Source organism: Tupaia chinensis, unplaced genomic scaffold (genome assembly GCF_000334495.1).
Source record: "Tupaia chinensis unplaced genomic scaffold, TupChi_1.0 Scaffold000478_3, whole genome shotgun sequence".
NCBI classification, from domain to species: domain Eukaryota; kingdom Metazoa; phylum Chordata; class Mammalia; order Scandentia; family Tupaiidae; genus Tupaia; species Tupaia belangeri.
In genome coordinates this window covers 3,241,819-3,254,667 of record NW_006159990.1, presented here as the reverse complement: position 1 = coordinate 3,254,667, position 12,849 = coordinate 3,241,819, and positions in this window count along the sequence as shown.

The following is a 12,849-nucleotide window of genomic DNA, read 5'->3' as shown; positions in this document are numbered from 1 at the left end:
CAAACGCCCAGCTGCTTCAGATGAAAGCCCTCCAAAAAAAAAAAAAAAAAAAGAAGGCTGAGTTTCTCTCTCTCTCTCTCTCTCTGGCTCTCATGAAAGAAAGAAAAAAACAAGAATCGTTTCATTCTGGGACCAGAAGTTGATGTAATGGCTATGTCACTGGGACTCCCATGTAGTCAACCACTGTGATTCATTCTACCAAAGGGATATGTATTTGATACACTTTTATTTATTTTAAGGCTTTATCAATTAAATCATTTTAAATTTCTCTAGACTAAATCATAATATTCCTAAAATTCCTAAAAGAAATAAAGTGACCAGAATGAAAATTGCTTAAATTAAAATAATTTCTTTTCTAAGTATAAATCATAACGGTATTGTTGATATATTTGAATAACATTCAGATTGTTATAAGATAGAGGCAACCATGCTGGTATATAAATCTTAATATGAAAGCATTAAGGATTTTATGGGGGGAACAGTTAAGTTTCAATATGTAAGGGAGTGCTTTGGGAAATTTACATTTGCTTTATAACCTCATTATATTAAAATTTAGCTATATAGTTGAAGCACATATTCACAGCTTAAGGCTTTCTTAAACTACACTAGAAAATTGTTTAATCTTTGAAAATGAATTATATAGCCATACTTTCACAATTTTTTCCTATGAGACTAATCTTTTTTCCTAACTTGAAGAATTTTACCTCAATTATATAATAATGATTAAAGCGTGTATTTATTGCATAAAAGACTTAACAAACAATGACACAAACCAACTCCTGCCTCCCCTTTAGTTTTGCATCCTTACTGCACTCCTTTTCTCAGATTCTTCTAACATCCTCTCATAGTCTTACCGTTAGGACTCAGTAGATGGGCATCCAGTTTTTATTTACATGTTCTTTCTTTTTCTTTTTTGGAAAGGTTTTTGCTATAGGGTGCGTGTGCTCGCCAGAAAGACCGAGAGAAACAGAAAGCAAAAAATCACCCCCAGGGGGGATGGCCACACCACAATGCCTTCTCCTCCATTCTCCTCTCGGGATCCTGGGCACACACGCACACGCACCCAGCGTGAGTTTAAGCCACCGGGTCCAGCCATTATGCTAACTGCTGGTCCCTACATGTTCTTTTTAAAAGTTATTTCCTTTATTTTATTTATCATATAGTTATTTTCAGAGTGAGACTGAGAGGGGAGAGAGAGAGAGAAAGGGAGAGAGAGAGAGAGAGAGAGAGAGGAGCAAGCGAGGGAGAGAGAGAGAGAGAGAGGAGAGAGCGAGAAAGCAAGTCACCAGGCCCAGGACTGGAACTGTAGTTAGCCATGCGGGATTCCAGTGCCCTAACCACCATGCCCCTTGCCTGTCCTTTTCTTCACATTTTCTAACAATTTTTAGCTTCATGTTTTTTATTTTATTAAAAAATATGACTTAAAGCTATAGCTATCAGAAGCTGTGCTTTGAAACTTCATAATATGGAAGTACTAAAATATCTGCCCAATAGAAGATTTGTTTGAGTTTCCATGTAAGTAAAATCCTTAGCCACTAGATCTTGAGCTGATAAAATGAAATCAGCTTTCAATCAAAAAAGGTCTGTTGGATTGTTGTGGAACCTCTAATTCTTTAACTTTGGGATACTGCCCTGGAGAGGAGCTGAGAACTAAATAAAAATGGACTGATGCTTATACTGTCAGTTTCTCTAATAGGAAGAAAAAAAGAGCCAAGGTGACTTTTTATTGATTCTTTCCTCCTAAAGAACCTTTGTTCTTGAAACATTGTCTTCATTCTCTTTTCAAATAGAAATAATTTATTTCTCACAAATTTGCTGTCCATAAACTTGTGTAGATGATTGAAATGTATCTTCATTGGGTTAGTGCATGGCATGGTGGTTAAGGCAGCAATTTCTCACATTGCTGGACTATATGGTTCTAGTCCCAGACCTGGCAACTTGAGAAAAACATTGGATACATGTGCATGCATGCCAAAAGTCCCAAAAGGGTGGAGGAATGAAGGATAAAGATCATAGCATGACCATTCATAGGTGTATTTTCTCACTGTCTGCCTCTCAGTTGAAAGTATGCACAAATTAAAAGGAAAAAATCGGTGCAAATATTTATATTGAACTTGCTAAAACATTAATGTTTGTGATTAAAACAACAAAATATATTGAATATTATATGAAATGTTTGCTTGCTGAATTAGTTCCCACACCTGTGTAATATAAGTTAGTAAAATTTAAACTTTGATATACAATATTTGATTCTATAATGCTGCTTCCAATAATTTATTGGCTATATAAGTTTATACATATATATGTGTGTGTATATATATACATACATATGTATATATACATATATATACATACATATATACACATATATATATGTATAAATATACATATATACACACATATATATGTGTGTGTGTGAGAGAGATTATAAATTTAAGAAATATATTTATGTATTTATTTAATTCCATTTGCTATTATTATTCTTTTTTAAATTTGATCAGAGAGAGAGAGAGAGAAAGGGAAAGTGAGAAAGCAAGCTGCCAGCTTCAGGACTCAAATCACAGTCAGCCGTGTTGGAATCCAGCACCCCCAACCATCATGCTCCCTGCTGGGCCCTGGGACTGTAAATTAATAAGAGGCATCCAGGTTATTAATACGGGAGAAAAAGAATGTGAAATAAATATGGAGTGTAGCACTAATGAGTTGTCAACACATCTATGGCTTCCTCCTTTTCTCCTTAAAAATAAAATCACAAGTAATGAAAGAACACTAAAAATTCAGCAGTCTCCTTGGTCTGCTCCTGATTATAACCCTACATTGAGAGAAAGAATAACAACATTACAATACTGATGACCATTATTTAATTACATTGGATGTACATTTTCTTTTTCCTTCATTTAATATGGAAAATTGCTTTTGACTATAATTTTTTTCCTATTTTTAAATGTAGTGTCTGTATTTTAATCTGTAATCTTTTAAAGTATTGAATTACGTGGTTTGACTTTACACTACGTGAAGATTAAGTATTTCCTTTTGTTCCTTTTAAATTAACCTTCCATTAGTTTTGAGTGATCTCTCCTTCTTGTATTATGGAATAGCACATAAAAAAGGATCTTATCAATTTTTACTATACCCTCCATAATCTTAAATAACTCAATTATATTCACTCTATCTCTTCACATTTCCAGGCTAAATAATCTTAGCTCTTCTACTTTCCTTTAGCATACGCTTAAGTTTCATTCTACTTTAACCATCTTATTTGTCCGTTTGCGAACTCTTTCATTCTTATCCTCCCCCAGGGGATACATCCTAACTTAAGACAGTGCTTCATATTGGAAGATTCTATATATAATTATAACATACATTAGTGCTATTAATTTGCATTTATATACCATTTCATTTATGCAAAGTGCTTTTCAGTTTATCTTTGTAATATTGCTGGGAACTTATTAGCATATGTTTTTGGAAAGAGAAAGTATAAAGAGGTTGAAACTAACCCCAAATCACAATAGATACATCTAAATCATCTACTTAAAACAACAAAAAAAATCTTTTTTTATTTAAATAATTTACTTAAAATGGTAATTTGATTGATGAGAACTTTACTAAAAGACCTTGTTAATTTCTAGCAGTAAAAAGAACAAGTGAACAAAATGAAATTTTATATACTTATTCTCTTAAAACTAATAAGACCATTTGTTAAATATGCCAGTGACTTAGCAAAGTATAACTTTGCCATTTATTTTGAGTTTAAGATAATTTTGTTCAAGGAATAATGAATTTCCAATATTTAAAAACTAAAAGTAATTGCACTCAAAAATAATTGGGGTGACTTGAATCTAGAAAATGCCTATTAGATAGGCAGATTTAGCTTCATATACCAAGAAATATCTCTTCTCCCTGCTCATATAGATTAGAAGAGGCTATTCTCATTATTTTAACTACACAACCCTGTTTTAGATTTGGCTGGCTGGAAATTGACCATATTAATTCCTTGGCTTTCTGTCACATGTCTAAATGTAAAGTCTGTTATTACATGCTACCTTGACTGGTGAAATCAGGAAAGCCAAATGGCTTCTTCATAAGCGCAGTTGCAGTGCCATGGACAATGAGCATTGCTGAACAATGCTGGATCCATGTGGAAGGCAAAGGGTTCGTATCTTAGGTGGACCTGAAACACTGGTTTCACCCATGATCTTGGCTGGCTGGGAGGTTTGTGGAAGGATTGTGGCATGGTGAGATTCTGTCAAGGGTAATCCCCTCTCTTTCTCTCTTAATAAATGATATAAATGTTTAAAAGATTATTATAGCTACAAATTTCAATGTCTTCTGTGTCTAGAAATAAGATTCTCTAACCACACGATCCTTTTTATAAAACAGACCAGGTGAAGTTTCTGCTTATTCTTAAGTAGCAGATTACAGTTCCCTGTCAGTCCACAGAATGATCTGAACAAACTCATCACATCCTCAATTAGGGACCAGGGGAAACTTGACCCTCTTGTGGGTCAGTCCCTCAGAGCTTCTGTTCTGGACTGTAGCCATTGTCTGGCTTCGTGTGGTAGGTAGTGCTCTTCTCCCTAATCAGTGGGTGAATATAACGCAACAGCTCTCCATATTTCCGCTAGGGTCTGTGTCATGTGTTTAGCCATATCTATAATCCTATGGTGAAAATTCCTTCCTCCTCCAAAGGGCAAATAGGACATGATTTAAAGCATCCTTTATTTGTAGTTCTTACATCACTGAATCCTTTGTCCGCCAATGAAGGACAATCTTAAACAGTTTATCATTTGTTTGACGTTTACATCTCATGTTATTTGAAAAAGTTGTGAAATTGTTGGCCTTTACAAATAAGCGTGAAAGTTTTCCAGGAATATTTTTTGCTCTGTTCGCTTCTTGAAGAGTAGTCTTTGGAAAGCAATGTATTATGATAAAAGTAATTTTATATACTAAGCACCAAAATTTCTGTTTTTATAAGAACCTTAGTGAAATTCAGCTGATTTCAGTTTGTCATGCAGAAAAACCACAAGGAGAAAGAAAAAATATATGTCACGAATAGAAACAGAGAAGGCCTATTAATCAATGCTAAGTTTACTGAAAAAGTGCTTTGTGACAAAATAAATATTAGCTCATAATCTCACTTAATTTTTATAATTATTTAAAGGGACAGCTGTATTTCCTTCTTTAAAACATGAAGGAAACTAGTTGGTGATACTACAGTAAAAAATATTAGTATGTGAGGCAATTCCACATGTAGGGGTTCCAGGTTCAAGTCTGGACACCTCCCTGAGCATCCCATGCTCATACACTGACAGAAGGCTGGGGGTGGATTGTAGAGTCCGGGCAATGTTGAAGGTGCTGCCTCTGTCACTCCCTCTCATATCTAGAAAAAAAAAAAAATTGAGTGAATAACATTAAAATAAAAATAAAAAAATAAAAACATGAGAGATCTAATTCTGTGAGATATCATATAACCTTTCAAAATGTATGCAGTTAATGCATAAGAGAATTCTTTCATTGGTTTAAAAAAATAGATTTAGTTTTCATTACATCAGAAAACAAAAATAACACAAGAATAAAAGAAGAAAATATACAGAAGGGAGGAAAGAAGGGCAGGAGGAAGAGAGGGGGATAGAAAAATTCGAGAAAAATGCTTCGTTATATTTTTTATGTGTACGTGTGACCAGTTAAAAAATGAATCCTCCGTTTCCCTTTCAGTAAACTACTGTGGAGGCCAGTTTTCCTTCTTAGCTCTTTTTCGTCATTTGTTATTTTTGAAAAGTATGTGAGAAGTGCTGTGTAAAGAAAAAGCAAATTTAAATCTAGACATGAAATTAGGCATTATGAAGTAATACAACCATCACCTTTTAAAGTCATTAAAAACACTCAGAAATTCATTTAAAAATATTTAATGACAATTTACTACATATCTCAGCGTAACTAAAAAAAGAAAAAGGAAAAAAATGAATGTTTCCAGCACAAAGTAATGACAAATGGTTGAGATAATGGGCATATTTATCCTGATTTAAACATTACACATGGTGTTCTTGTACTGAAAAGTCACATTGTACGTCATAAGTATGAAAATTATTATCTCAACTAAAAATACTTCATATCGTTTCTCACTCTTTTCCAATTAAAATTGCTTTTTGTTTAGTTCCAACATTCATGAGAAAAGTAAAACCTTCATTATAGTCAAATTTTTGGTTTTAATTCAACTTGTTATTTTTTTTGTAATTTTAATTGATTATTTTAGTGGCAATATAGAATCTTTAACTGTAAATTAGGTATCTATAAAAGCTTAGAAATACAATCTGTATAAAATTATTTATATTGAAAATACATGTCTAATTTTATACAATGGACTTATTCTATTACAGCAAAGCAAAGGGAGACAGTAGTAATTTATTTAGAAAATGAGCAGGAAAATTACAAGTTTTAAAGTGTGATACAATTGTAATAGACGTTTGGCTTTTTTTCTAAACAGGAAAATACAGTGCCCTTTTCAAAGACCATAAAAACACTTAAATACTTTTCAGTTAATAACTTTGTGCTAAAATATTCAATGGAGGTAATATTATTACACACATAATTAATTTTGACCCATATTTACTATTATATATTATTATGATTATTAGCGAATGAATGCAATGTGGTCTACATCATATTGATCAAAGATTCTGTCTTTCAACCTGCAAAATACTTTACATTTCACTCAGCTTTAGAGAGCGAATAATCATAATATTGTTTTCAAAATGAGGAATAAAAAAATACTTCTGCTTTTTGTTAATGTTACTTAAATGTCTCAAGTCCAAAGAGCTTCCATGTTTATTGAATATCTGTATGACTATCGAAAATAAGTACTTTTTGAGATACAAACTATGTAGTAGGTATAGTTCATAGAGAAATATAGTATCTTTCTGTGAAAGTATAGCCCCATATTCAAGCTGAGGAATTGGTTTCAAGTGAAGCTGTGCCCTTACTGTCACCTTCAGGTCTGCAGTGAGGCCAAGAGGACTCATACTCCAAGGAATTCATTTTGTATGGGATGTTAATAATTACTAATATATATATCAAATTATAAGTCTTGTAGCAGTAAATTTCGATCTTAGAAGATTTACATGATTATGTTTTGCACTTTTAAAATTTACATTTAATCACTGTACATCTTCATAATGTACAAAATGTTTTTTTCCAAGCATGAATGCAGTGCATGTCAATCAAGTCAAAGATATCACCATATACATTATCTTCAGTAGGTAACTTTTCATTCATGTTTCTGTTAATTTTTTACTTATTTTAAAATTTGGGTAAATTTGTCCTTTGTGCAAAATTTCAGTAATGACTAATAGTCTGATTACTTATTAAAGATTATCATTTTTAAAAGTCAGGAATCTTTGGGCTGGCTGTGTGGCCTGGTGCTTGGAGCAGCTAGATCCCACATGGTCAACTACATGTTTCAAGTCCTCAGTCTGGTGTTGTGAGAAACATGCTCGATGCTAGATTCACAATAGTAGAGAGAGATGGAAAAGAAGGGATTGTGAGGTGACCACTCTCCATGGGGGTGCTTTCTCTTCTTCCGCTCTGCCTCTGCCTCTCCTTTCTCTGGCAAGTACACATGCCCTGTAAACATCTTTAACTTGGGAGCAACATCTCATCCATAAGTCAGTTGTTCTTTTCCTAATTGAGTATTATACTTATTTTCAGACTCATGTTTTTTATGAACATCGGTAAAATTACAGGCACAATAATTTGATTATATTTGTTTATTATATGAAATCATACAAAAAAAATTAAGATAGCCACATGCAGAAAATGAAAATCTTTAGTGTTTCATCAATATGTCATGTATGCCATACTTTGAATAAGAGTGCTTTGGGAAAATGGTAAAAAAACATTGATCATAATAAAAATGTCTCTGATAAATTGATAAACTAACTAGTGGTAGTACAACACACTGGTGAGGCTAAATAATGAAGCTGGGACAATACTTTCTAGCAGAGAATCTTTTTAAATTTTTGGGGGGGTTACCGTTGAGCATGTGTGTTCACTGGAGAGACATAGAGAAAGGGAATAATCCTTCATTATCTTCTCTGAATATTGGGCATGCACACACATGCACCTAGTGTGATTTTTCATGTCACTGGTTCAGGGACTTGAATCATGAATAGCCATGTGGGGATCCATTGCCTTTATCACCACTCCATCTGCTGACCCCATTCTAGCCTAAAGTCTTTGAACATAGTGGTGTAAGGCAATTTGAATGAGAAGGTGCAAGTTACACAGTGAAAATAAAGTCAGTATGTCTTGTTATTCATGTAGGATTGTGTGTTAATTTTCTAATTTTGTTTAACAAATTACTAATGACTTGGAAATTTAGACAACTAAACTTTATTACTTGTAGTTCTGAATGTCAGAAGACCAAAATGCATTTTACAAGCTATTACCAATGCACTGGGAGAACTGTTTAGATTTGTTGTCATTCCCAACTTTTTTTTTCTTTTTTAATTTTGCCATAGGGTGATTACACTAGCCAGAGAGAGATAGAGACAAAGAAAAAGAAAGTGAAAAATACCCCCCACCCCCTCAAGTGTTATTTAACATATAACATCCCCATGGGGATAGTCACACAACGATCCCTTCTCCATTCTTTTGGGATTTCAGACATGCACCCAGACACGTCTGGTATGATATTCAAATCACCGAATCCTGCACTTGAACAGCGTTTAACCATGCGGAGTTCAAAACCTTAACCACTACACCATCGGCTGGCCCTTTCATCTAACTTCTTAAGTTTTCCTGGATTCTTTGACTCAGCCCCTTCCTTCATTTTCAAAGCATTTTGCTACACCTTCTGATTCTGTCATATCTTCCCTCTGACTCTGATACTGCAACCTTTGTGAATCTATTAGGCCCAATTAAAAAATCCAGGGCAAGTTTCCCATCTCAAGATCCTAAAATTACTCATATTCATAAAGCCACTTTTGACATGTCAAATGGCATTCTTGCAAGTTCTGGAGATTAGAATATGGACATTTTTAGGAAAAAATACTCTTTTACCATAACATGGGAAGACATAAATAACATCAAAATGATAACAGAGGGACAGGTCAGATAGTGATTAAGAATAAAGGGGTAGATATCAAAGGTCAAGAGAACACTCAGTCAGAAAAACACTCGCACAACTGTATTTATTGCAGCACTATTCACAATTGCTAAGACATGGAACCAACTCGAATGTCCACAAATGGATGATTAGATTAAAAAAGTGTGGCACATATATGCTGTGGATTATTATTCAGTCATAAAAAAGAAGGCTCTGGAATTTGATAGGAAGTGGATGAATATGTATTTGCTGCTGAGTGAAGCAAGTCAGGCTATGAAAGAGAGACATTGTATGTCTCCACTTAGCATATGCTGACTGTCCGCACTTTATGGTAGAGACTAAAAGACTGGAGGATATAAAAACATTAAGAATTGTTATGGACACCAAATACAAAGTGGAAGGAGAATGTGGTAGGGGAAGAGCACAGAAAAATAAATTTGGGGAAAAAATGGAGAGGTAAGATATTTGTGGGACACAGATATGGTTTACCATCTGTTGATGAGGATCTGTATAGTATTCTCAGCTGCACTGAGATCTATATCATGCTGGGTAAAGTTTGTTTACAATCTAAATAATGTATAGCGACTGAATGTATAAATAATAATAATGATTATAATATCAATAATAATAATGGAAAAAAGAAATAAAACCTGAAAAATTAATGTGAAAAAAAAAGAATAAAGGGATAAGTAGAGAATAAGTGTTCACAATATGCATAAAAGGGGCAATTCATTAATTCAGTTATTATTTTAGACATTGTAGACCAAGAGTTAGGACAGACTTCTGATATAAAACATTAAAGACAGAACTACAAATTTAGGAGACAATATAGAAGTAATAGTTTAATAGAAGGCGGGCAGGTGTTATGGTTAAGGGTGCTGGATTCCCACTGTTAGAGTCTCCGACGTGGCTGCTTCTTTCTCACTTTTTCTCTCTCTCTCTCATTATGGCCAAATTAAAATAAATAAATAAAATTAAGTAAAATAATTCTTATAAAAAGAAGTAATAGATGAATATGCTGACTGGCTAAGACTGATAAAATGTATAGAGTCAGCCCTTCATTTTCAGAAGTTTTACATTCATGGATTCAACAACTGTAGATCAAAAATATCCAGGAAAAAATAAAAATAATAATACAACAATAAAAACAATCCAAAACAAGAGTGTAATGCTATTTACATAGCACATTGTCTCAAGTATTATAATAATCTAGGGATTATTTAAGGAATATGGGAGAATGTGCATAAGTTATAAGCAAATACTACACCATTTTATAAAAGATTACCTCCAAATTTTGGTATCCGTGGAGAAAGAGAGTTCTACAACCAATCTTCCATAGATACTGAGGGATCACGCACGCATGTACAGACACACACTCAGACATATACGTGATTAGATTGAAAAAGTGTGGCACATATACGCTGTGGATTATTATTCAGTCATAAAAAAGAAGGCTCTGGAATTTGATAGGAAGTGGATGAATATGTATTTGCTGCTGAGTGAAGCAAGTCAGGCTATGAAAGAGAGACATTGTATGTCTCCACTTAGCATATGCTGACTGTCCGCACTTTATGGTAGAGACTAAAAGACTGGAGGATATAAAAACATTAAGAATTGTTATGGACACCAAATACAAAGTGGAAGGAGAATGTGGTAGGGGAAGAGCACAGAAAAATAAATTTGGGGAAAAAATGGAGAGGTAAGATATTTGTGGGACACAGATATGGTTTACCATCTGTTGATGAGGATCTGTATAGTATTCTCAGCTGCACTGAGATCTATATCATGCTGGGTAAAGTTTGTTTACAATCTAAATAATGTATAGCGACTGAATGTATAAATAATAATAATGATTATAATATCAATAATAATAATGGAAAAAAGAAATAAAACCTGAAAAATTAATGTGAAAAAAAAAGAATAAAGGGATAAGTAGAGAATAAGTGTTCACAATATGCATAAAAGGGGCAATTCATTAATTCAGTTATTATTTTAGACATTGTAGACCAAGAGTTAGGACAGACTTCTGATATAAAACATTAAAGACAGAACTACAAATTTAGGAGACAATATAGAAGTAATAGTTTAATAGAAGGCGGGCAGGTGTTATGGTTAAGGGTGCTGGATTCCCACTGTTAGAGTCTCCGACGTGGCTGCTTCTTTCTCACTTTTTCTCTCTCTCTCTCATTATGGCCAAATTAAAATAAATAAATAAAATTAAATAAAATAATTCTTATAAAAAGAAGTAATAGATGAATATGCTGACTGGCTAAGACTGATAAAATGTATAGAGTCAGCCCTTCATTTTCAGAAGTTTTACATTCATGGATTCAACAACTGTAGATCAAAAATATCCAGGAAAAAATAAAAATAATAATACAACAATAAAAACAATCCAAAACAAGAGTGTAATGCTATTTACATAGCACATTGTCTCAAGTATTATAATAATCTAGGGATTATTTAAGGAATATGGGAGAATGTGCATAAGTTATAAGCAAATACTACACCATTTTATAAAAGATTACCTCCAAATTTTGGTATCCGTGGAGAAAGAGAGTTCTACAACCAATCTTCCATAGATACTGAGGGATCACGCACGCATGTACAGACACACACTCAGACATATACACACATATAGACACACACACATACATACATATATGTATATGTATGTGTGTGTGTGTGTGTGTGTGTGTGTGTGTGTATATATATATATATATATATAGGGGTTGAGTCCAGGAATAAAACAAACAAAAAAAAGGTTCGTAAGTAAAGATTAAAGGAAAGATTAAAGGAGACTGCAGATTCATTAAAACCAAGAAAGTAAGTACTTTAATGAAAGGATCGTCAGGCAGAGAAGCAGGTAAAATAGTACGTGAGAAATAGTTACCAAATACCACTGAGAAAAGACAGTATAAATAGATTGAATACATGTCTAGCACTCCAGCTATGTCAACTAGTATGCTAAGTATCTTAAAGTACATTACATCCTCTCATTAATACATTAAATCTACAAGGTATTTGTTTGATATGATTTTTTATTTTTCATTTTTGTTTTGTTTAGATGTTTTTGCCTTAGGGCACACGTGTTCCCCAGGGGGGAGAGAGAGACAGAGATAGGGACAGTGAGAAGAAAAGTGAGAAATTACTCCCTTCGGAGTGGAGGGGGCGTGGATGGCCATGCTGTAATCCCTTCTCTATTCTCCTTCCAAAAATTTGGGCAGACACTCACATGAGCCCAGTGTTATTTTTGAAGCAACCAGGTAGAGAACTAAAAACTTGGTCGACACTGTGGAAGTCCAGCAATGTAACCACTGTGCCATCTGCAAGCCCCAAGCAATGACTTTTCACAGATGAAAAATATGAGGTGAGTCTTTTAGATTATTTATCTAAAAGTTTCAGGGAATGGAGGCAGTTGTGTCTAATTCTCAAACTTGTGGTCTGTTCATTTCTTCATGCTACCGTTATAAGGAGTAGAAAACAGATTAAAAATGATTCAAGGGAAATGGTATGTAAACAAAACACTAATGAAAAAGTGAAGACGGAACCAGCAGTTAGCGTAATGGCTATGTCGCTGGACTCCCACGTAGTCAACCGCGGTTCGTGTCCCGGACCCGGTGACTTAAAACTCATGCCGGGCGCGTGTGCATGCATGCCCAAGATCCCGAGAGGAGAAGGGATTGCGGCGTGACCATCCCCCCTGGGGGGTGATTTCTCGCTTTCTGTCTCTATGTCTCTCTCTG